The sequence below is a fragment of the Camellia sinensis genome, chromosome 14 (genome assembly GCF_055761805.1).
Source record: "Camellia sinensis isolate YWXY chromosome 14, ASM5576180v1, whole genome shotgun sequence".
Classification (NCBI taxonomy): domain Eukaryota; kingdom Viridiplantae; phylum Streptophyta; class Magnoliopsida; order Ericales; family Theaceae; genus Camellia; species Camellia sinensis.
Window position 1 is genome coordinate 83,780,231 of NC_138974.1, and position 24,262 is coordinate 83,804,492.

The 24,262-nt window shown below is 39.6% G+C and overlaps 1 long non-coding RNA gene across 1 annotated transcript; it reads left to right on the forward strand.

The window, feature by feature from the left end:
* Window positions 1–283: 283 nt before the first annotated feature.
* Window positions 284–4,458, forward strand: LOC145807598 (uncharacterized). Its single transcript, XR_014350846.1, has 5 exons — window positions 284–495; window positions 1,941–2,156; window positions 2,239–2,304; window positions 2,587–2,683; window positions 4,327–4,458. It is a non-coding gene; the product is annotated as an uncharacterized LOC145807598 (long non-coding RNA).
* The last annotated feature ends 19,804 nt before the right edge of the window (window positions 4,459–24,262 follow it).

Below are 24,262 nucleotides of genomic sequence, written 5' to 3' on the forward strand. Positions count from 1 at the left end.
TCTATGAAGGGATTTAACTAATTTGGGGGATGTTTTCTTTCTCTTTTTTCCCAAATTGTTGTTTAAGTTCATTTTATATCATACATGCACCAAAGCTCCAGTATTTCCCTTATGTTCTAGGAATGCAGAGATCGTTGCTAACTATCATTTTGAACTAGTACAAAAAGTGTTACTATCAATGATTCCATTTTTATGGATCATATCATCTGTATTTTCACCATAAGAAAATTTCTATAATTCTTGTTACAAAATTATATCAGATTAACTTCATTACATATTACCAATCTGCTTTGTTCCTTCTGAGGCTTGTGGAACCATAGCTGTCAAATATTACATTGTTTAGTTTCTTTTGATAATTTCAACGAAGTGCATGAACAAGCATTATTCTCTTGTGATGCCATACACCGAGAAAGGAGAATATTATTAAAGCAAGAGATTGGAAGAATGGTGCTTTTTTTTACTGATCAGCCAAGTTTGTTGGCTCCTAACATTCAGGTATATTTTATTTTAAAATCTTCAAGTATGCGATGCAATTTAATCATTTAAAAGATGTTTCTTCATTATAACTTTCTAGGGAACAAGAAGGTAGTTATTTTTTTGGAAGCTAAAAAAAGAAGAAAAATAATTTGTGAGTCTAAAAAGTTGGGAAGAGAGAAGTGCAAATGTTTTGGCAAAGGAAGTGGTAGATGTTTATGAGATTATGGTTAGTGTGTCCTTTCCCCTTTTTAATCACCAAGCTTTGTGTTGCTTCCTGACTGCTGTCTTTCATGGCACGAGTTCCTATTGGTATGGAGTTCTGTACAAAATCATATGCAATCTTATTGTTTTATTGTGTGATTTGTCACTTGGATTTTGTGTTTCTCATTTCTTGTTTAGTTGGATTTAGAAAAAAAAAATGAGGTAAAAGATGGAAGATGGAAGATGGAAGAAGAGAAAGGGAGAAAACATCATACGCCAAAATGAAAACAGAGTAATTTGGGGTTCTCTCCCTCATTCACTAGTACGACTCCTAGGGTTTCTCCTTCACAAGACTCATCTCTCTTTAACCACGTGTGTAGGTAAACATTAAGAGATCCCTATATATAAACTATGACGAGTGTTTGTGTGTAATTGAAACTTCTACATGAGATTAGTGTTTGTTGGTAAGAAAAATACATTAATGTCCTTAAGTTTCCAAAAATTACAATTAGGCCTCCAAAACTAAAATGTAGCCCCTTAATCCTGGTTCTTTAAAATTAAAAATATCTCAAATTTGTATTTTTGAAATAGAATATCATTATTTTTATTTGAAAATTACAAAGTTCTCTGAAATTTTCTAAAATAACAAAAATATAACAATTTCCCGAATGTGCGTCTGCAATTGTTCCCGAAGAGGTATTCAATTGTCATCCTACTCATTTAGGTATTGCATGCTCATACAAATAGGGAAACCACATGTCATAAGTTAACATGGCAACTTTCTGTTTTCTTGTTGTCCTAGGACTCTAATGTGTGATGTCATTCACTTTTTTACATCAATGACTATTGTTCATGCTGGATGAGGAAAGATGAAAAATCCTGTTGCAGTGAGTCACAATGTTGGAATGATTATTAAATTGCCATCAAATGAGCTAAAAATATATTTCAGGAAGTTTGTCCTAGTTATTTAATGTTCTGAATCAATTAAGATACTAGTTTGATTTTATTTGGTGAATATGATTACTCTTTAAATTATGTATGATGTTTAAGAACCCTGTGAATTATTTCTGTACTGACGTGGACACTTCTAGAACAATAATCCTTTCTGTTTTCAGTGATTTATTTCACAAAATTTATATTAACAAATACCTGCTACATCTTGATTGAATTTATCATAATTGATGCTCTGCATTGCATATCTTCATCTAGAATACTAGGACTCTGAGTGGTCTACAGAATGACAGTTGCTTTAACGAGTACAGGTTACTAAAATTGGTCGAGATGCAGTCCTGTATGTTGAGTCTCTTTTCTTGTATAAGAAGCTCAATGCCAATGTATAAGCTAGACAAGATGCAAGGGGAACAACAAAGTAAGGGTTGCAGGTCACTGGAATTGGCGTTTTGCATTCTTTGGGGAGGCAATTGTGATGGTTCCATTTGCTATTCTAGGTTTTGTTATAAAACCTTTACAGTTGAAAGGTATATGTTGTGTTAGTTTTAATTTTTTTTTTATGTAATCTATTACCATTTCTTAGCTATTCTTAACAACTTGTGGATACAGGTTTTTACCCTGCTGGATCAAAAAAAGCATTGACTGGTACAGAGATAGCTGTCATAGAACTTAAAGGTGTGACACGTTATGATTACTGTGCATGGGATCTTTTCAGTATAATTGCACTTTTTTCTTCTCTCTTTTCAGTTTACTGCATCACTATTATGTAAGAACCAATGTGCAAAAGCCAAGATAATGGGTGTTATTGAGAACATCTACAGTAATCCGATATACATCAAGCACCTATCACTAAATAGCTTTGACAATCTTGTTCCCACAAAATAGTGCCTCAATTTGCCCAGTTTAAATATTTTTATTGGTTTCATTTGAATCTATAATAATCAACTTGATTTGAAGAGATTGAGAAGTTTATGAGGAAGACCAAGGATCAAGCAGGCATGCAGGTTGATGAAAATGATTATTCATCAGAGGAATCTTATTGACAAACACTTTTGTAAGTATATTTTTCACAATTTACTTTTCAAATCACTACAAGCATTTCATTTAATATGTTTGGTTGTGTTGAACAAACGGGACCTCGATTGGATCTCCGGTTAGAAAATTAGAAGGAAAATTGTAACACACAAGACTTAAAAGGCCTGTTAGGGGGCCAAAATTGCGAAATGACCACCGAAACCACCGAAACTTGGCACGGACAGCTTGTTCAAGCCTAAATAGACTTGTAGGAAAAAACGGGACCTCTATTGGACCTCCGGTTAGAAAATTAGAAGGAAAATTGTAAAACACAAGACTTAAAAGGTCTGTTCAGAGGTCGAAATTGTGAAATGACCACCAAAACCACTGAAACTTGGCATAGACAGTTTGTTCAAGCCTAAATAGACTTGTAGGAACAAACGGAATCTCGATTGGATCTCCGGTTAGAAAATTAAAAGGAAAATTGTAAAATACAAGACTTAAAAGGCCCGTTCGGGGGCCGAAATTGCGAAATGACCACTGAAACCATCGAAACGTGGCACGGACAGCTTGTTCAAGCCTAAATAGACTTGTAGGAACAAACGGGACCTCGATTGGATCTCTGGTTAAAAAATTAGAAGGAAAATTGTAAAACACAAGACTTAAAAGGCCCGTTCGGGGGACAAAATTGCGAAATGACCACCGGAACCACCAAAACTTGGCATGGACGGATTTTTCAAGCCTAAATAGACTTGTAGGAAAAAACGGGACCTCGATTGGATTTCCGGTTAAAAAATTAGAAGGAAAAATGTAAAACACAAGACTTAAAAAGCCCGTTCAGGGGTTGAAATTTTGAAATGACTACCGAAACCACCGAAACTTGGCACGAACAGCTTGTTCAAGCCTAAGTAGACTTGTAGGAACAAATGGGACCTCAATTGGATCTCCGGTTAGAAAGTTTGAAGGAAAATTGTAAAACACAAGACTTAAAAGGCCCGTTTGGGGGCTGAAATTGCGAAATGACCACTGAAACCACCGAAACTTGGCACGGACAGCTTGTTCAAGCCTAAATAGACTTGTAGGAACAAACGGGACATCGATTGGATTTCCGGTTAAAAAATTAGAAGGAAAAATGTAAAACACAAGACTTAAAAGGCCCGTTCGGGGGCCGAAATTTCAAAATGACCACCGAAACCACCAAAACTTGGCACGGATAGCCTTTTCAAGCCTAAATAGACTTGTAGGAACAAACGGGACCTCTATTGGATCTTCGGTTAGAAAATTAGAAGGAAAATTGTAACACACAAAACTTAAAAGGCTCGTTCAGGAGCCGAAATTGCTAAATGACAACTGAAACCACCAAAACTTGGCACGGACAGTTTGTTCAAACCTAAATAGACTTGTAGGAACAAACGGGACCTCGATTGGATTTCCGGTTAGAAAATTAGAAGGAAAAATGTAAAACACAAGACTTAAAAGTCCCGTTCGGAGGCCAAAATTGCAAAATGACGACTAAAACCACCGAAACTTGGCATGGGTAGCTTGTTCAAGCCTAAATAGAGTTGTATGAGCAAATAGCACCCAATTGGACTTCCCGTTACAAAATTAAAATCAAAATTGTGAAGTTTATATCGAGTTTTTTTTTGTCAATCTAATGTTGTTTTTTCTTTTTTCATGTGACAGATTAGCAATGGTGGAAAATAGTTTGGGCTGCATCAGAAGATTTGATTTTGTGTTTTTGAAAATATTTTGACATAGGATTTTGGTAAATGATTTATGGATTAAATGTTTAGCATCAAAATATTTGGTGTTGTGTTTTTGCAAATATTTTGATGTAGGAGTTTAGTAAATGACTTGTTGGTCAGGTGTTTAACATCAAAATATTTGGTTGTAATTTTGAAAATATTTTGACATAGGATTTGGTAATGTATTTATGGGTTTGATATTAGTAGTTTGTAAGTACTTTGGTATGCATGTTTTAGATTGTCAGAGAATTGTAATTATGTTTATTGGGATTTTTCATAGTTATTAATTTTGAATTAGTATGAATGTCTTGCACAGGTGTATTATTATTTACATTACATTTGTGTATATATTGTGCATAGGAAAATAGGTGTTTTGGATTATTTTGAACAGGAAAATTATTAAAATCAAAAATTTGTGTAGTGAATTTTTAGTAACAGGTGGTGTTTTTGTCGCTGTTAATATATTTGGCGACAACATATTGTTTTTGTCGCTAAAAGTTAGTGGTTATTCCAAGAACTTTTAGCAACCAAAACTTACTTGTTACTAAAAATGTGATTTGTAGCGACCAAATTAATTTTGTCGTTAAATAGTACTTTTGGCGACGCATTTATTTGTCGCTAAAAGTACATAGCCTATCCAAATTTTAACCTTTTAGAAACAAATTGTAATTCTATAGCGACAAAATATATGATTTTTGGCGACCAATTTTGCTTGTCGCTAAATGTCTACATACGGTGACAATTTCTAATTTCGTCGCCAATACTTTTAGTGACAGGGCTTTGGCGACAAGTTGTGTATTTTGTCGCCGATTCTTTTGGCGACGAAATTTGTACTTTTGGCGACGAAATTTGTGGGTCGCCAAATGTGTTTTTTGTTGTAGTGAATGTAGCTGCACAAAATAGTGCGATACGCAAAATAGCGCGATTGAAATGCACTAAACAGTGCGATACGCTAAACAGCGCGAGTGATATGCAATGCACAAAATAGTGCGATACGCTAAACAGCGCGATTGATTTTGAAATGCACAAGACAGTGCGATACGCTAAACAGCGCGATTGAAATGCACTAAACAGTGCGATACGCTAAACAGCGCGATTGAAATGCACTAAACAGTGCGATTGATTCGAAATGCACTAGACAGTGCAATACGCTAAACAGCGCGATTGAAATGCACTAAACAGTGCGATTGATTCGAAATGCACTAGACAGTGCGATACGCTAAACAACGCGATTGAAATGAAATGCACTAGACAGTGCGATACGCTAAACAGCGCGATTGATTTGAAATGCACTAGACAGTGCGATGCGCTAAACAGTGCAATTGATTTGAAATGCACAAAACAGTGCGATACGCTAAACAGCGCGATTGAAATGAAAAGCACTAAAATAGTGCGAGTGAGATACAAAGTGTAAGTGCACAAGATAGTGCGAGTGAATGCATGTTCTATGCAAATGAGGTGCATTTTCTATGCAAGTATGGAAGAGTGCATTTTCTATGCAAAAGATACGAGCATTTTCTATGCAAGAAACAGGAGCATATTCTATGCAATATTGAAAGCCAATTCTATGCAGAATCGAGAGCAAGCATATTCTATGCATGAATCATAACGATGTGTGGCACGCATGCAACAATAGTGTATATGAAAATGCACATTCTATGCAGTAGAGGAGCATCAAATATGTACTCTGGTGCCTCTGATTTACCTTTCGGAGGACTTTGTAATACGCTCAGCTCAAAAGGGGACACCCTGTTTATGTTGGCAAGAGATAACATCTGCTGCTACTTTAATTGCCATTCTGACTTGAAGCAGGCTTACACTTGGGGTCGAGATACACTCATACTCCAGAGAGATGGTGAGGCCTGAGAAGGTGCACCTGGAATGCAGTCTCGGATCTTGCCAAAGCTGGAACACCCTAAGATGCTCCGAATTTTCCTTTTTCTTTTGCTTTGCAGTCTGGAACCTACATAGCTTCAGATAGGTCCTTGTTCTACTGTTCACACTTATCGGGGGTGGACCCTGCAGTTTTATGAAAGAACAAATACTGTTTTGCACAAATGTGGAGAATGGCATAGCACTCTGAGCACAAGATGATTTTTGAAAATTGAGAAATGAGTTCTTAACCGGGTATTGAGCCGACGACTGGCCACAGCCAAAACGACTCGACAAGGGAAAAACAAAGGTAAACAACCTAAACACATTGAGTAACACTCGAAGCGACTCAAAACAAGAATCGAGATAGACAAAATAAAACACAAGACTCAAATGTGCACATGGAGCCTGTTTCCCCGGGTATTGTTTCCCACCCTTTCTCACTTGTGATTCTCACATCGCTCGGCCCTCAGGCTCGGATTTTCTCTCAAAACCCTTTTCCTCACTTTTCTCTCAACTTACACCTCTCTATTCTTTAATCTCTCATTTTTCATCCCTCCCCAGGGTGGTTGATGAATAAACAGGAAGTTGCGGGTTCTTGCCCCAAGCATTCTGCTAGATTCTCTTCTTCTGCTCACAACAGTGAGTTTCTCCTAGAGAGGGGCTGTGCTACAACTGGATGGGTAGCGGATCTGCAGCTGACATCGGTTGACGATGCTCTGCTGGGGAGTTTGGACATGATCAGATCTGTCCAGATAAAGGAGTGGAATATCCTAATCCGTTCCCGTTTGTGCTTCGCACTTGGCTTGATACCTCGTTGCGTGGAGGATGTGAGAGTTTTCTGCCATTTGTTGTTGACTTCAGTTGTGCCCTTTTCTGGCAGGTAGAGTGCCCTTCTTGGCAAGTATGTTGAAAATGGGGAGAAGACAGAAAGCCTAACTCAATTGTGCCCCTAGTTCATCATTTTGACCATTTTTTTCTTTTGTTTTCTACGAAAACAATTTTTGACCAATATGAGAGTTAGATTAACACACTTGTTCGATTTTCTGATTTAAAATCATGCAAGTTAGGCTGTGAGCACTGAAAATTTTCCTCTTTTGGGTCCAAGAAATGGTCCAGTTTTAAAAATGGAATACTTTTCGAGAAGATTAGTCAACCTTAGTAAAAATTCTCAAAAACTATTTTTGCAAACGACCACTGCTCAACGAGTACGGAACCTACTCTCGAGATGCACAACCTCGAATTTGAAGGAAGATTGCCCCTTGCTTGAGGGGAACTGCATGGCAACAGAAAGTTTCCCCTTGTTTGAATGGCGCCACGGCGCATTGAATGGCGACGGGAAGCTGCCCCTTGTCTGAATGGCCCCGTAGTGTATTGTAATCAGTCCTCAGAGCGATGATTGCAACCGAACTTCCGGATACAGAAAAGACAAAGATGACTAGAACCATCACATGGACACAGTTGAATTTGAAGTGTTTCAGGGCTGGACTTCAGAATGAAGTTGCCTGCGTATCCCAAAGATGGGAATCAAGCCTTACGTAGTTCGGGGTTAAGGTACACTCGGGTATTTAACCTCTCCTTTTTAGGCTCTAACTTTTGCCAAGGCGCCCGATGCGGGTTTTCGACGTTGCGAGTTTTATTTTTCTTTTCTTTTCAATTCTTTTCATTTCTTTTTGATTTTTTGTTTTTTGCATTTTCTTCATTCCATTTTCTTTTGCATTTTTCTCCTTCTTTTTTTTTGTTCTTTTTTTTCTTTTTCTTGCTCTAACTTTTGCCTGGGTCGCCCTTCCGAGTTTTCGGCCCAGCGAGCCTCTCAAGGGTAAAAGTGTAGCTTGGTCCATACCAAATGGTTATAGGGTTTTGAAGCCATCCGTATCCAGGAGAGTGGCTGTTGATTTGCAAGAAGACTCATCTTCAGCTCTTCGAGCATGTCTGATATCTTTGCCCCTAGTTCGAGGGGTACTTCTGTTCTAGCTTTGCAAGCTTCTTTTGATCTGATCTTCTTGATCTGACTTTGGTGCCTCTTGTTCGAGGGCTGCTTCGAAATGGCCACACAGGCCTCACGTTGTGGTGGACCGTTGAACGTTCTGAACTCAGGTTCAAGGTTTGAAAGTGAGGGGTCGAATCTCGAGGCTGAGAGCGATCCTAAGCTGCACAATCTCAAGAGCGATTCCACACAGGTCTTCGCAGGACTGCGCAAAACATTTTGTTTTTGAAAGTTTTTAAGAAAGCGACAGATCGCTCGCGCTGAAGACAGTGTGGGACCAATCTGGATCAAGTGAGGATCCTTCTTAGTACTCACATTAACAAGCATGATCTCGATCATTAAGGGCTTAGCATGCCTCTCTTTCTCTCAATTGATTAAATTTTGCAAAACCCAAGGAATTCCTTCCTCTTTGTTTTTATCACAATGTTTCGAAAAAAGTTTTGGAAAACTTAGGTCATTACAATGACTTCAAAGGCACAGAAAAGGCAGGTGAAGAGCCCTGTCATCTCATTCAAACTTCTGGCACAACTGGCACACGGCAGAAGCAAACACAAGAGTATGAAAATTGCTGTTGTTTCATTCAAATCTGTTGGCATAACTGGCTCCAAGGCAGAAACAGACTCAAAAGAAAGCAAAAAGACAAACGCAAAACAAGATAGTGATGTCCGAGGTTACACCCCCGGAATCACCCGACTCTTAACAAAACAGGACTGACTCGATACAACAAGACAGACCTGAAACAAAAAGACTGACTCAAAACAGACTCAAAACAACACAACAAGACTGACCCAATACCCAAGTCAGAATGTACAAAACTAGCATTCACAAATGCTCAAAATAGTGCGTGCCATACACCACATCTGGAGTAAATCGAGCGCCATCCGCAGGTGGTTCATCCCCCGATCACATCACATTATCCCCCAGGTTCACTGATCCAATGACGATAAACTTCGCTGAGTTGGTGCGGCGATGACCTTATTGTCAATCAGATCTTGTATTTCGTGGCGAAGACGGAAACAACCGTCAGTGACATGGCCGACTTGCTGATGAAAGGCACAGTACTTGGTCGGATCATGGGAGGAAGGAAGTCTATCTGGCAGTGGTCGCGGCTCCAAGGGTTTCAAATTCCCCTCTCTAATCAAGATCCTAAAGGCCGCTGATAGAGACATGTACAGTGGTGCGAATACCCTCTGGCCTCGAGGTGGGTATTTTGAGGTTTGTGGAGTTTTGCTGGATGCACCAGCAAAGGGATTGGCAGGCGTTGACTGGGTTTGCTGATCATTTCTGAGCACAGGATTAGGGCTGAAAGGAACATTCTTCGTACAAAGGCCCTTCTCCTGGCTTGCCCCTTGATTCAGACTGCTCTCATTCTGAGTGGCGAAAGTGTCATCCACATTTTTTGTAACAATTGCGAGGACTTGCTCTTTGTTCAGTCCTTCAGCTTTCAAAGCCTCAATATCCCACCGAAGGTGTTCATGGGGACCAATGCCTGCCCCTACCTTGTTCTTACCACTTGCCTCCACTTTGCTAAAAGATTGGCCTTCTCCCAATGCAGCCCGTCCTGAGGAGCCTTTTGACATGAACTCCCTGGTATGTGATGCGGTTGATGACGAGGCCAAAACTCCAAAGGCCAGATCTGCCACAGTTCTCTGAAGATCTTCGATCATTTTCATCAGCTCAGAAGTAGTGGGTTCATGGGTTTGAGATAATTGGGGTTCAGATGCACCCATCATGCATAAGTCCATGCTTTCCGGGATAAACACCTCAGGCTTGGGTAGATGGGCCGGGGTGATGTATACGCTGGGGTCGTAAGGGACGGCCAGTGTGTGGATCAGATTGAGATATGGATGAGGTACTTGGTCATCGGGGGCTGAAGGTGGAGCTATCGTCCGGTTGTCGATGAGATTTTGGACCTCATGACGAAGGCGGTAGCAACGGTCGGTGCCATGACCGCGCTGCTGATGGTACATACAGTACTTGGAGGGATTATGTCTAGCTGGAAGTGGGTTAGGCAGAGGTTGAGGATCGAGGGGTTTGAGATGCCCTCGTTCCATCAAGGCTTTTAGTGCGCTAGTCAAGCTCATATAGAGGGGAGTGAAAGTTCTGCCCTGAGCTCGGGCTGGACCGGCTGTTTGTAGGCTTGGTTTGGCAAAAGGGTTGGCTGTGGCGACTGCATTGATCTCGGTGGGTTTGGGAATGACGCTACTACCAGTATTGGTACTCCCTGCAATCGCCCTCTTTGTCGGTTCACTTGTTCTGGGAATAATCCCGCTGTTGAACGCATTCTCGACCTGAACCCCCAGTTCATGCAAACTTTTGAAAGTGAATAGTGGAGCGACTATCAACTTTTGCAACATATCGTGCTCGAAGTTTCGCACCATCATCTGCACTTGATCCCTCTCAGAAGGGCGATCTGTCATCTGTGCTGCCTTTGCCCTCCACCTCGCAACGAATTCCACAAAAGGCTCTGTTGGGTTCTGGCGGGTTGCTTCAAGCTCTTGGATGGTCATTTCAACTTGGGTATTGTAGGAATACTGATCAACAAAGGCCTCAGCCAATTCTTCCCAGTCTTGCTTCACTTTATCTTCCAACTTAGCGTACCAAGTGGCTGCTACACCCGACAGGGTTCTTCCATACAGAGAGAGTTTCTGTGGCTTAGTCAGACCCATCGGCTTCATGACATCCAAGAAAAGTCGGATATGTACCATTGGATCTCCAGACCCGTCGAAACGGTCAATATATGGCATTTTGAACCTGTCTGGGAGTCGTACGGCAGACTCAGGGTGCCCATCCTCAATGTCGGGAATGGAATTAAGGCCCTGTGCCTTTTTGAAGTGCTTTTCAAGGTTCGCAATTTTCACCGCAGTCGGATTGAGCTCATTAACATCAAGGGAATAAAGCCTCTCATTAGGCTGTACCAGGGGTCTGAGCACCTGAGCTTGAGTCAACCTTTCTCGAGGATTCGGACAGTGCAAATCTTCAACTGGCGGAAGTGGGTCAAAGTTTGGCTGGGGTCCCAAAGCTGGACGTGAGGCAGATGCCCCAGATGGACGCTGCATTTCAATACTGGTCTCAGCCTGCATGGCAGTTCCCTGATTTAACGCTGCTATCATGGCCACAAATTCTTCCGAACCCTAGGCCATCATGGTCTGCTGAGTCTGAACAAAGGTGATGTGACTGGCGACTGACGGATTAGATGAACCGATGAGCCCTGACTGGCCTTTCTTCGCCTTGCCTCAGCGAAAGAACACTGGTTGCCCTTGAATTGAACTTCTGACCTAACAAAGTCTATCAGCACTAGTCCAATGTACCCCGGGGATATCGGAGCCTTCTGAAGCTATGGTTCCAGGACTACCTTGCAAAAGGGAAAACAGAGAGCATCTCAGCCTAATTTCACTGGAACAGATTTGAGCATACTAGGATGAATGTACCCAATACTGATCACTGTTTCCCAAATATCTGCCTGTAAACTGATACCCTCAGGTAAAACTGATTCCCAAATACTGATGCCCACAGGCCTGATGCCCAAACTTGCAAACTGATATATGCATTCCTATAGAGATACACTCTAAAAGCACATAGCAAGTAAGAGAGAGCCAAAACACCCCTATGTTGGGGTAGGGTTTCCTTGTCCTATTTTGTCAGGAGCTAGGGTTTCACTATGCACACAGCAGTTCTCAAACAACCTAACATCGGGTAAGCAGCCTGTCCTAATTTGGAATGGTCACTATGGATCCGAAAATGTACCAGGTCGAGTGGTCAAAAAGGGTGCCCCGGTAAAATCGGGGTTTGTGTTCCCATACTGTCAGAGCCCATAGCCGGTCAGCCTTACGGACATGCCTTGACAAGACAAGCCTCCGGCAAACCGTTCAGGAATGGCAGATGGCAAACACTGTGTTCCTAGGCGCACCAATGCACATGCAATGCAAAGAAACACATAAATGAGATCAAAACAGGATATCACGAGTTCGAGTCAAGCTCTCTAAAATTCCCCAGCAGAGTCGCCAGAAATTGTAGACGCGCCCGTGTGCCCGTGCTACTGTTCGGACTCGATTTGTGTCACGGTTCTTAATCTGAACCAAAGAGTCCAAATCTGGCAAATCGTTTTGAGAAACAGATTTTTGAAAAAGTAGTGCCAAACATGGACTGCTTTGCCAGATACAGAGTCGCCACCTAAATATTTTAAAATGGGGAAATTTAGGAAACCCTGACTCGGTGCCGAAGGCCACATGTCCGTCATCACCGGAGTTGTCTCGGCTCGAGAGCTTGGGTACGATCGGGGAAGGTCAGCTATGAGCACCCCCTCTCGCCCGGTCCGAAGACCGGCCTCTACTAACCGTGATATCCAGTTTTGAAAACGTTATGTGTTCTTATTCCAATTATTAGCCTAGCATTACTATGTTATGCGCGCGGCAAACAAGTATAGACCGAATCGCCCAAATTGGAAATAAAACATTTTATGTTCGTTTTGAAAATGGTTTGCTACTCGTAAGTAGGCTAAAATGCAGGTTTTGCCACCTTCAAGTGGGCTTTTGGAAAAGATGGTTTTGCCACTATCTAGTGGGCTTAAAAATCGCAGTTTTAACGCATTATTCCAATTTAGGTAATTCAACCTCCATCCACAGGCATTCAGGCAGTTATATCACATAAGCAACTAGCCTCATGGTAATCATACTGTCATGGCAACACTCACACGCATGCGATATGCTAAAGCATAAAAGCTTACCTAGTACTCCGAGCCAAAACAGAAACTAGTCAGTAATCATATGCATGATCCTAGTTCATGTTAAAAATGGCTAATGCAACACATGCAAAGATGCAATCTAAACAGGCTCGGCTATCCTAAAGATGGCATGTGAAATGCTGCAACTAACAAGTTCTCAACTTGGAATTGAAATACAAGTGCAGTTAGCATGATGTGCCGAGCCCGGTGCATGTAAGACAAATGTATGGATGCACGCATGCTATCATACTGTTATGCTAATTTAAATATGCCCTAGTCTACCATCATGAGCGGGTAAATAAAAGGGAGAAAGAAGTGGGGGTTGGAAGACATACATCACACGCACGCACACTTATTACAAATATGCCCTCGCTCGGAGGGACCAAATAAATATTACAAATTAATTAACTACGCAAGCTAATTAAATATTACAAATTAATTAATTAATTAACAAATTAACTAATCTAGGAAAACAGGTAAACCGCCTCGGGAAATGCGCCGCCATGCATAGGCTGCCTCTGTTTTCTTTCCTCTGCTCCTCTGAAGGCTACCAAAACCTCAGGACTGCTTCCTTGGACTCTGAGGAGTGCCACCGGCTGAGTAGAATTGCCACCGGCAGTGTGGTGTAATCACCGGCACAAGATGAATCCATCGGCTGCTTGTTTACTGCCGGTCGGCAATATATACTGCCGGTCGGCAAGGAATGTCTGCAGAACCTGCAATTGACAGCAACAGAGTGCAAAGCAAAGCATGGCAGCACAATTCAAGGCATATATGCACCATTCATGTCCCTTATCATGGTAATGACTCAAAGGGGCATGTGCCTCGATTCTCGGACCACCAATCGCGCATTTCCATGCATGATGGCCCAAGGAATCAAGTATGCAACTTTCATGTCCAATGAAATGCAAACCAATCAAACAAACTAAAGCCCAACCTCTATCACATGATCAAGAGGCAAGGCATGCATGCCAATGCAATGCAACCTAGGTATGCAAACAAGAATACAAGCATGCTATGCAACTACATGGCATACACAATGCTAACAACATAACATGCGCAACGCTTTGAAACATGGCATACACAATGCAAGGTGGACTTACACCAATGTGAGTGGACCTCAGCCGCACCCACATCAGTGGCCATAAGATGAAAATGAAGTGCCTCGAAATGCGTGCACACGGGCACGCAAACCGAGGCAATGGCATACACAATGCAAATGTGGCAGAAATGGTATGCAAGCATGCTAATGGATTTTCAGCAATGAAATATGGGGGAAAAAAGTCCCGAAATGAGGCGAAATGACACCAAATGCATGGAATAGTCTCGAAATGCGAATTTAGGCACCCGAAATGGCCTATAGCTATGCCAAACATGCACGATATGGACATGGAATGTAAAGACAGAAGCAAGGCAGCCCCAAAATTAGCATTTTACTAGTACAAAACATGGTCAAACAGCAAACCAAGATAGGGCGAAACTAGCATGCAAGAAATGGCCCTAAACATGAGATTAAAAAGAAACTCATAGGTGCTGGCCCCAAACAGGTTAGGGTCCTTCAACAATGTTGAAGAGGGACCCAAAATAAGACTATTTACAGTTTATGGCAGCCCCAAAAACAGTATACAAATATATTAGAAATGCAATGCAAAAATGAGGCTCAAAAGTGGCTATAACATGAGGTATACAAAACATTCACCAAACAAGAAAATACCCTTAATAAAACATGTTCAGGAGGTCAAAATAAAGCCACTTTTAGTTCGGACCAAGGTCCAAAAACAGCAACATCAGGGGCTACCAAGACATACAAAAATGGGACCAAAAAGAGGATATAAAAGGGAAGTACAACATGGAAGTCCCAAACAGTGTTGAGCCCTTCTTCAATGTTGAAGAGGGCCTCAAAATAAGCCTATTTTCAGTTTACCTCAGGCTCGAAAACAGATCACACATAGGCTAAAAGAATCATGCAAAATAATGGCATACAAAGGGGTAATGAAGAAAGTGCCAAAAATAAGCTTCGAACTGTTAATAAGCCCTTAATGAAACATGGAATATAGCTCAATAAAATGGCATTTTATGTTTTGGTCGGAGCTCAAAACAGCAAGCAAAGAGGCTAAAAAAATGAGGCAAGAAATGAGCTAGAAAGAGGGAGAAGAGTGCTCACCCTTGAAGACCCAACCTTTGCTGCCTCTAGGACTGAAAAATGCTGCCTCTTAGCTGCTGGAAAGCCACTCCTATCTGCTGGAATGGAGTAGTGGTGGTGGTGCTTGGTAGTGATGAAGGAATGATGCAAGGGACTTGGATGCTTGAGCTTGAAAGAGAGGGATGGAGGGAGATATATGGAGGGATGTATATATCAATCCCAGCTGGTTTTTCTAACCTAGTATAAGGAAGAGGAGAGCTTCCTTTATAGGCAAAACAAAATGTAAAGCTTCTTGAGGAAGCTAAACAAGGGTGCATATCCTCCACACACGTGTATGGAGGATCCATTCTGTGCCCTCCAGCTGGCACAGTTGGCATATACTCAATCTGCAGAATGCTCCGGAAGGTCGTCGGCCAGCAAAATTTGCCGGTCAGCACAATAAAGTGCCGGTCGGCACAATAAATTGCCGGCCGGATAAATAGATTTCCGATAGATGCTTCCAAGGTCAAAAAACGGCCGGTGGGTGTCCAAATTGAAGCCCCTGAAGTTAGCTTTCCAATGGCGCAAACCTTGCATTAAAATTCGTTCTGTGCAAAAAGTTATGCCCTTTTTCGTGAAGCCGCGCAGATTCGATCCAACCGGGATGATGCCCGACTTCAACTGATCATATCTCCCCCACCCGGACTTGGTTCTAGGAGATTCTTGAGTGCAAAATGAAGCCCCGGAAGTAAGCTTTCCGACGGTGGTGGCTCCATAGCTAAACCCCAAGCGTACAGACAGATAAGCCCGATTCAGCGAGGGCTGCTCGACTCGCTTCTACCCGGATTCATGCCGAACTTCTCCCAAATTAGTTTTCTCCTCTCCTTTCCTCTCTTCTTCAACTCCAAACTCTTAAACAAAGTGTTTTGAAGGATTTGCCTCTCTCCTTGCCAAAGAAACTGAACATTTCCCCTGCACACCTGTCTCCACCAAGAAAAAAATCAGTAACGCCCAAGTCTTAAGCGCGGTCAAAAATGGGGTGTCTACAGTTGCCCCTCTTTGACAGAACTCATGAGTCATGAAATGACGTGAGTGAATGTCAAAGCCCCGAGACGACTCATTTTTGATGAGACCGAAGACTTGGACAAACAAACAAAATACAAATGAATGAATGGTTGTGCCCGCAGGCTGCCTACGTATCCCTTTGCAAGGAATCAAACCAGCGTAGTTCAGGGGCAGGATGCAAATGATATGAAAGAAGACTTTGATAATTGGACTTATACGCTACGCGAAGCCGGTTTGTATTCAAAACAATGTAATGTACTAACAAGTACAAGTGAGGTGCACAAGATAGCACGATAGGATGCATGCAAAATGTAAGTAAGGTGCACAGAACAGTGCGATGCGCAAGAAAGCCCGAGTGATAAACTGCACAAAACAGTGCAATGCGCAAAATAGCACGAATGATAAACTGCACAAAACAGTGCGATTGAGGTGCGCAAAATAGCGCGAATGTAAACTGCACAAAACAGTGCAATGCGCAAAATAGCGCGAATGATAAACTGCACAAAACAGTGCGATTGAGGTGCGCAAAATAGCGCGAATGTAAACTGCACAAAACAGTGCAATGCGCAAAATAGCGCGAATGATAAACTGCACAAAATAGTGCGATTGAGGTGCGCAAAATAGCGCGAATGTAAACTGCACAAAACAGTGCAATGCGCAAAATAGCGCGAATGATAAACTGCACAAAATAGTGCGATTGAGGTGCGCAAAATAGCGCGAATCACTACAACAAAAAGCATTTTTGGCGACGTTTTTTAACAACCAAATTGAATTTAGTTGCCAATTGTATGTTTTTGGCGACAATATACGTGTTCGTTGCCAAAAACTACACCATTAGCAACAAATATCTGAATTCGTCGCCAAAAATGGTTGGCGCGAAATTAATTTTTTGGGCGGGAGCGCTAAAAAAGTTTTGGCGACGAAATTAACATTTGGCGACAAAAATGTTTGTCGCCAATTTGGACGTTTTGGCGACGGCAATGAAATAGTCGCTGAAAGGCGAATGATATTTATGGCAACATAATAATTTTCGTCGCCAATAAATTTCTTGTCAAAACGACGTCGTTTTGAATTTGTTTTTTTTTTTTTTTTTTTTTAATGACCGAATAAACAAGAGTGACCTAAGATGAATCTTCTTCGTCTTCTCATTCCACAACCTAAAGCGGCACAACAGAAGACAAAAGGTATGTCTTCTCTCCCTCTTCTTCGTCTCTCTTTCCCTCTCCTTCTCCTTCTCCCTCTCACTCTCTCACACTGTCTCATCTTCCTCTCTTTCTTCTTTATCATCAATTTCATTCGGCATTGCAGAACACAACACATTCGGCACTGTCCCACCTTATAGATTTTCATTCGGCACTTTCTCACCTTATAGATTTTGATTCTTGTGAAATCTGGTTTGAGTTTGGTAGTTTGATCATTTGTTGAACCAATGTTTTGTGCTAGGCATTAAGCTTTGACTTTTGTGAATATTTTGAAGATTTCAGAGACAACATAGTAATTATAAGTGATCTTGAGTAATTGTTTCTTGGTGTGCATTTTGTAAGTGGTTTTTTCACACCCACCATGTGTTTGTGTGTTGGTTTGAAAGAGACAAAAAGTTGCAGTGGACTAGAATTTGTATGGGCAATTTCTTTGACTATGTGACTAATTAGAGTCATTTTCATTGTTTTCTATTTTTATATTTTCTGGGTTGTGGATGGGAACTAGAATTTGAATTTTTGTACTGGATTCTCGGCTTTTTTGATCACTCCCTAATAATATATATATACTAATATACACATAACAAACAAGCCAAAAATTTAGTGAGAGAGAGAGAGAGAGAGAGCTCTTACTTGTAACCATTGTACTACTTTTGCAGATAAGTCAACATCTTGATCCATCCCTCCGGGCCCATGAGAAGTTGGGGGACCGGTCTTAGAATTTTAACCCAGATTTATTTGTTACATAAATTTTGGAGAAATCAACAGCAGCACCCATAGGAGAAGAAGACTAACCATGGGATAAGATCATAGTTGCATTTGAAGCAGTAGTACTGGTCTTTAAAAGATTCATGTCTTTGTTTCAAGAAACAGTTTAGTGAAAGAGGGTGAGGGTGGGGGTGGGGGTGGGGGTGGTGGAGAAACACAAAGGGGCTATGGAGAACTCTTATAGTTAAATATAGATTAACCTTTTAGGGCCATAAAGAGCCAATCTGATTTTTATTGCGAAGGTGGAGAAACACAAAGGGGCTATGGAGAACTCTATAGTTTAGGAAAGATTAACCTTTCAGGGCCATTAAGAGCCAGTCTTTTTATTTTATTTTATTCCAGTTCATCTGTTCATATGTACAGATACAATGGGCTAACATTAGTAAGGTGGCAAATGGGTTTGGGCTCTTTGGCTTTATTATTAATTAATATGCAAATATGTGCTTTTGGCCATTGGCTGCTAATTAATCTGACAAAGATTAAATAAATCAAAATATTTAAATAATGAACAACAGTCAAACAAAGCAGATACAAATTTTGATTCCTAGGAATGCAGGAGGGGTAGGTACATATATATCATCAGAGGAAGACTACTTGAAGTTGCCTCTTTTGACTGCAATATATTAGAATGAGCACTACCGAGTTATATACACAAAGTTATGGAATAAACTTTTAAAATTAGATTAATGAAAACTGAATAAATACAAGATCATCACAAACGTAAGCCTCCTGTTTTGATTAGAATTGCTAATAAAGATTTACCGAATGGAACATTAGCTTGAATTAATCTATACTTTATTACAATATCAGCTTGCCTGTTTGTTTACTCTGATTGTTTTGTTGGTAACTTATTTTGCTGGGTTTAAAACTAATAGTCTAGGCAGATTTGCTGGACTGAAGTTGGACTTTGCTGTATAGTGGTTGAATCTGCTGTCAAATTACTTTGTTTTTGGTTCCTATGGGTAGAAGTTTGATGCTAGTGATGGGTGGTTGAATCTGCTGTCAAATTACTTTGTTTGTGGTTCAAATTACTCTGTTATGGCTGATGTTTTTGGTTCTATGATTCCTATGGGAAGTAGTTTAGTGCTAGTGTTGGATGGAAGCGGAGAACATGACTTGTCAGGATATAGGCAAGCTGATATCACAGGCATCTCAGAGTTAGCCTGCTGTTGGATTGTAGTAGAGTGGTGAGTAGCAGATTGGCTTGTAGCAGTATGGTCTGAAGCCTTTACTCTGGCACCAGTGTAGCTGGGCTGATCTTTCTGTGAAGGCAGTGCAGAGGCCTGCTGAGTGTAGGAGCTGGTGTCATATGCCTTAAACTTGGTAGCTGCGGCAAGAATAATGGTGTTTTGGGCTTATGGTTTGAATTGTTGTGTTGATCTATACGTGCCTGACTGATGGTCTTAGCCTTCTTATATTTCTTTTAGCATCCTCCTTAGCCTTCTTATATTTTTTTTAGCATCTTCATTGTGAACCAAATTACTCCTCCTTACAAGCACTTTGTTCTTCGTCGTAGATGGCCATTCTGAATGAATTCACCTCTTATTCTGGCTTTCTTTATAACAGGAATCACCCATCTTAACATTCTTGCTTCAATCACACCCTTTTTTTTAATATATTGTTTCTTAACAGCCCAATGTTCTATAACATGCATTATAGCAGTCTAGCAGACATCATAACAGTCAAATTAAACTTAACCCTTCAATGTTATAGGTAGCTTATGATCTCGCGACCCTTTGAAGCACTCTTCCATTTCATCCATCCTCCTTAATGTACCATTCTTTATAAATAATAGATTCAAGATATTAAAAATTATCTTTTTTAGATACCTTCTGGCCATGAAGTTTTACTTTATTTTCTTTGCTATTTTTAATTTTGCTAAAATTGCACCCTATATCTTCTTTTTTTCTTCTTGTTCTTAAATTGTCCACAATTTCACTCATTTAGTTCCGCAATTCTACCTTTGAGTGCACCCTATATCCATTAGTGTTCTTACTTAAAAAAAAAAAAAATCAATTTGTGATTGTCCATTAGTGTTATCTGATCTGATCTTTATACGTTACCTGTGAAGGTCTTCTCCTCATGGTGGATCAGTTATTTGTTGCTTTACATTTGTATTCATAGGGCATTTGTAGAAGTTGGTTTGTTTTAAGTAGAATAGACCAAATAAATTTTTAATATTGAGGTTTAGGGTCTTCTATATTTTTCTGCTGCTTTGAACAAGGTTAGGTTGGCACTGGGGATTGACCAGCATGATAGCAAATAAGTTGGACTTCCTTTCATTTATGCTACATTTTATTCTCTCTTGTTTGTGTGATATTTTTCCCACCAAATGATATTTTTTAATGATCTTCATGCTTTTATGCTTTTCTGATATGTCATTTTTGCTCATTTGATTCTATAAGCTGATGCGAAGTCTCATCATCAAGCTCTACAAAAGATTGCTGATATAGTTAAGCACGTTAAGCATACACATACATATGCATTATATACACTGCGATTTGACCACTCTGGCATTGGCTTTCAACTGTGCAATTGTATTACAATAATTATAAAAACTTCAACTTTCATTAAACAAATAATTAAAATACATATACATACTCATCATAGAGAAGTACACACAGCAACAGCTAGTTTGGTCAAGTTTATTTTTCCCTCCACAAACCCCTACACAAATCCAATAGCCAAGCACAGCCTGAGAGAATTAGTATTCTAAGTTTAAGGCTAGCAACAGCTAGTTTGGTCAAGTTTACCTATAATGTAATGTACTTCCCTACATTTGTACATTCTCTTAGGTATAAGATGAAAATTCCTCATAGACTAATAACCCACCCACTTGACCTATACGGTAACTAATCCATTGACATTTTTAAGTATACTTGAATCGTCGCAGCACCTATGGTTAGCAGAATGAATTACTTAAAGAGTCATAACTGAGTGTTGCAGCTTGTCTTGTGGAGCCATAAGTAAGGATAAAGAAAATAGATGCATTTAATCACAAGACCAATCCCGTATTCAACAATGATCTCACTCACTCTCTTACCCGGAATAACCTTCCAATCACTTTGATACTGATCCTTATAATCATGAAATCAACAACGACCTCACTCTCTCAGCTTGAACTACTTGAAAAGATAAAATTGCAACAAACCATTAAAACTTGGAATAAAACACAATATTGACTCATCCTATACAGTTCTAATTACTGGATAATGGGCCAGCATACTTTGCTAAGTTACTTAATGGGTAAATTACACTGCTCTCTCATAAGGTTTGGGTTTATTAGAATAAGTCCCACTAGTTTCATGAAATTATATTGAGCTTCACTGACATAGTTAGTTCACCAACAGACCTAACAGAAATGTTGAATTTGTAATTGCCCTCTCATAAAACAATCATTTTACACCAAAAAATGACTTTACCTAATTTCCCTCTTCTCTCCTCTGCCCATCTTCTTCCTCTCTTTTTTTTCTATCATATTCTCTCTTCTCCATCGTTCTCTTCCCCTCTCCCCCTACCATCGCACGTCAATAATATATTTTTTATTCAAGAATTCAAATAAGGTGATGATGTGCCTCAATTTGGTGCTCAAAAGATGGAACCACCTAGGAGAACTAGCCAAACTTATTGACAAAGAACATTTGGAAGGTGAATGGGAGGGGAAAACAGTTTGATTATATCCCACATGGCTGTTGATCTAACAGGAATCACCCATCTTGACATTCTTGCTTCAATCACACCCCTTTTTTTTTTAATATATTGTTTCTTAATGTGGAAAGCAGAACTGCTCTGAACTGATATAAGGTGGAGTGCTGAAATTTGCCGTGCTGTGTTTGTTGTGCTGAAATTTGCTTTGCTGTGCTGTGCTCTGCTATGTTTGTTGGAAATCTTATTTTGCTGAGTTGTTAAACTGATTTGAGCTGGAAATTTGTGGGCTGCTGGAAATTTATGGATGAATCTGCTGTGTAAGGTCCATGTATGCAAAGTTTGCCTTCCTCTCTGTTGTGTCTGCTGTGCTTGTTCTGTTCAGTTTTCTGTTCTGTTTTTGGTTCTCTTTGTCTATGTTCTATTCTTCTGCTTTTTTTTTTCCTTTCGGGTTTGGTTCCTCACCAAACTCCTTCCCTTTATTTGATGTAATCTCATATTTTGTATGATTTTCCATCTATAAAGGTTCCTCTTTTTTTGCTGATAAAAAAAATAAATAAATAAATTAAAGAAGAAGACATTCATATGGTTGTTTATTGACTTGGAAAAGCAAATGATAAGTAAGTTCCATCAATCACCAAATTAGAAAATTAGTTTCCACATAAGATTTTCTTAGAATACAACCAAATTTATTTTTTTGCTGTGTATTCTGAAATTATGTGGCAAAATCTTGGTCTTACAATATAGATCTTTAGTAAACTTGAAGCAGTTTTTTTTGTTTCTCTTGTTATTACTCGAAAGAGTTTATTTAAAGGGGAAATTACAATATAGATCCTAGGGTTTGACCCTTGTCACAAGTTAAACCCTAAGTTTTTAATTTTTTTAAAGCAAACCTTGAATTTTTAAAGAAGATGCAATCTTAATCCGTCTATCACCATTAATTATTCATAATAGAAAACTTTTCTGTTATGAATAATTATTCATAGCAAATGTTCCTTATTTTGTTTATGCTGTAGTTTTTTCCCCTTTGTTTTCCTTACACTTTTTTTGGGGCTGGTTTCAGGTTGTACTGAAGGAAAATTTAGTTCTTACATTGTTTAGAGATGAGGTGAATTCTACAAGTCACTTATTATAAACGTGGTATTTACTGAGTATTCACCCAAAAAAAAGAGAAGATATTTACTGACCTAGTTTATCATTGCTACATATTAAATGTGCTTACCGAGCAAGTTAAATCATTGTTATATACTAAATGTGCAGTATGTACTATTGCATGAGGATTATCAATTATATGTGTTGCCACGGATGTTGGAGTCAAAGAAGATGGCAAAATCTGGACGTACAAAGCAAAAAGAAGCAGATCTGGAGTATATTGTTGCAAAGCGAGTTGAGAAAATGATACGGTATAACTCAAACAATAGATGTTATATTTGAAAAGCATTGCACTTGGCATAAGATTTACAGGGCAATAAAGAAAATTACAATCTATGAAGGGATTTAACTAATTTGGGGGATGTTTTCTTTCTCTTTTTTCCCAAATTGTTGTTTAAGTTCATTTTATATCATACATGCACCAAAGCTCCAGTATTTCCCTTATGTTCTAGGAATGCAGAGATCGTTGCTAACTATCATTTTGAACTAGTACAAAAAGTGTTACTATCAATGATTCCATTTTTATGGATCATATCATCTGTATTTTCACCATAAGAAAATTTCTATAATTCTTGTTACAAAATTATATCAGATTAACTTCATTACATATTACCAATCTGCTTTGTTCCTTCTGAGGCTTGTGGAACCATAGCTGTCAAATATTACATTGTTTAGTTTCTTTTGATAATTTCAACGAAGTGCATGAACAAGCATTATTCTCTTGTGATGCCATACACCGAGAAAGGAGAATATTATTAAAGCAAGAGATTGGAAGAATGGTGCTTGTTTTTACTGATCAGCCAAGTTTGTTGGCTCCTAACATTCAGGTATATTTTATTTTAAAATCTTCAAGTATGCGATGCAATTTAATCATTTAAAAGATGTTTCTTCATTATAACTTTCTAGGGAACAAGAAGGTAGTTATTTTTTTGGAAGCTAAAAAAAGAAGAAAAATAATTTGTGAGTCTAAAAAGTTGGGAAGAGAGAAGTGCAAATGTTTTGGCAAAGGAAGTGGTAGATGTTTATGAGATTATGGTTAGTGTGTCCTTTCCCCTTTTTAATCACCAAGCTTTGTGTTGCTTCCTGACTGCTGTCTTTCATGGCACGAGTTCCTATTGGTATGGAGTTCTGTACAAAATCATATGCAATCTTATTGTTTTATTGTGTGATTTGTCACTTGGATTTTGTGTTTCTCATTTCTTGTTTAGTTGGATTTAGAAAAAAAAAATGAGGTAAAAGATGGAAGATGGAAGATGGAAGAAGAGAAAGGGAGAAAACATCATACGCCAAAATGAAAACAGAGTAATTTGGGGTTCTCTCCCTCATTCACTAGTACGACTC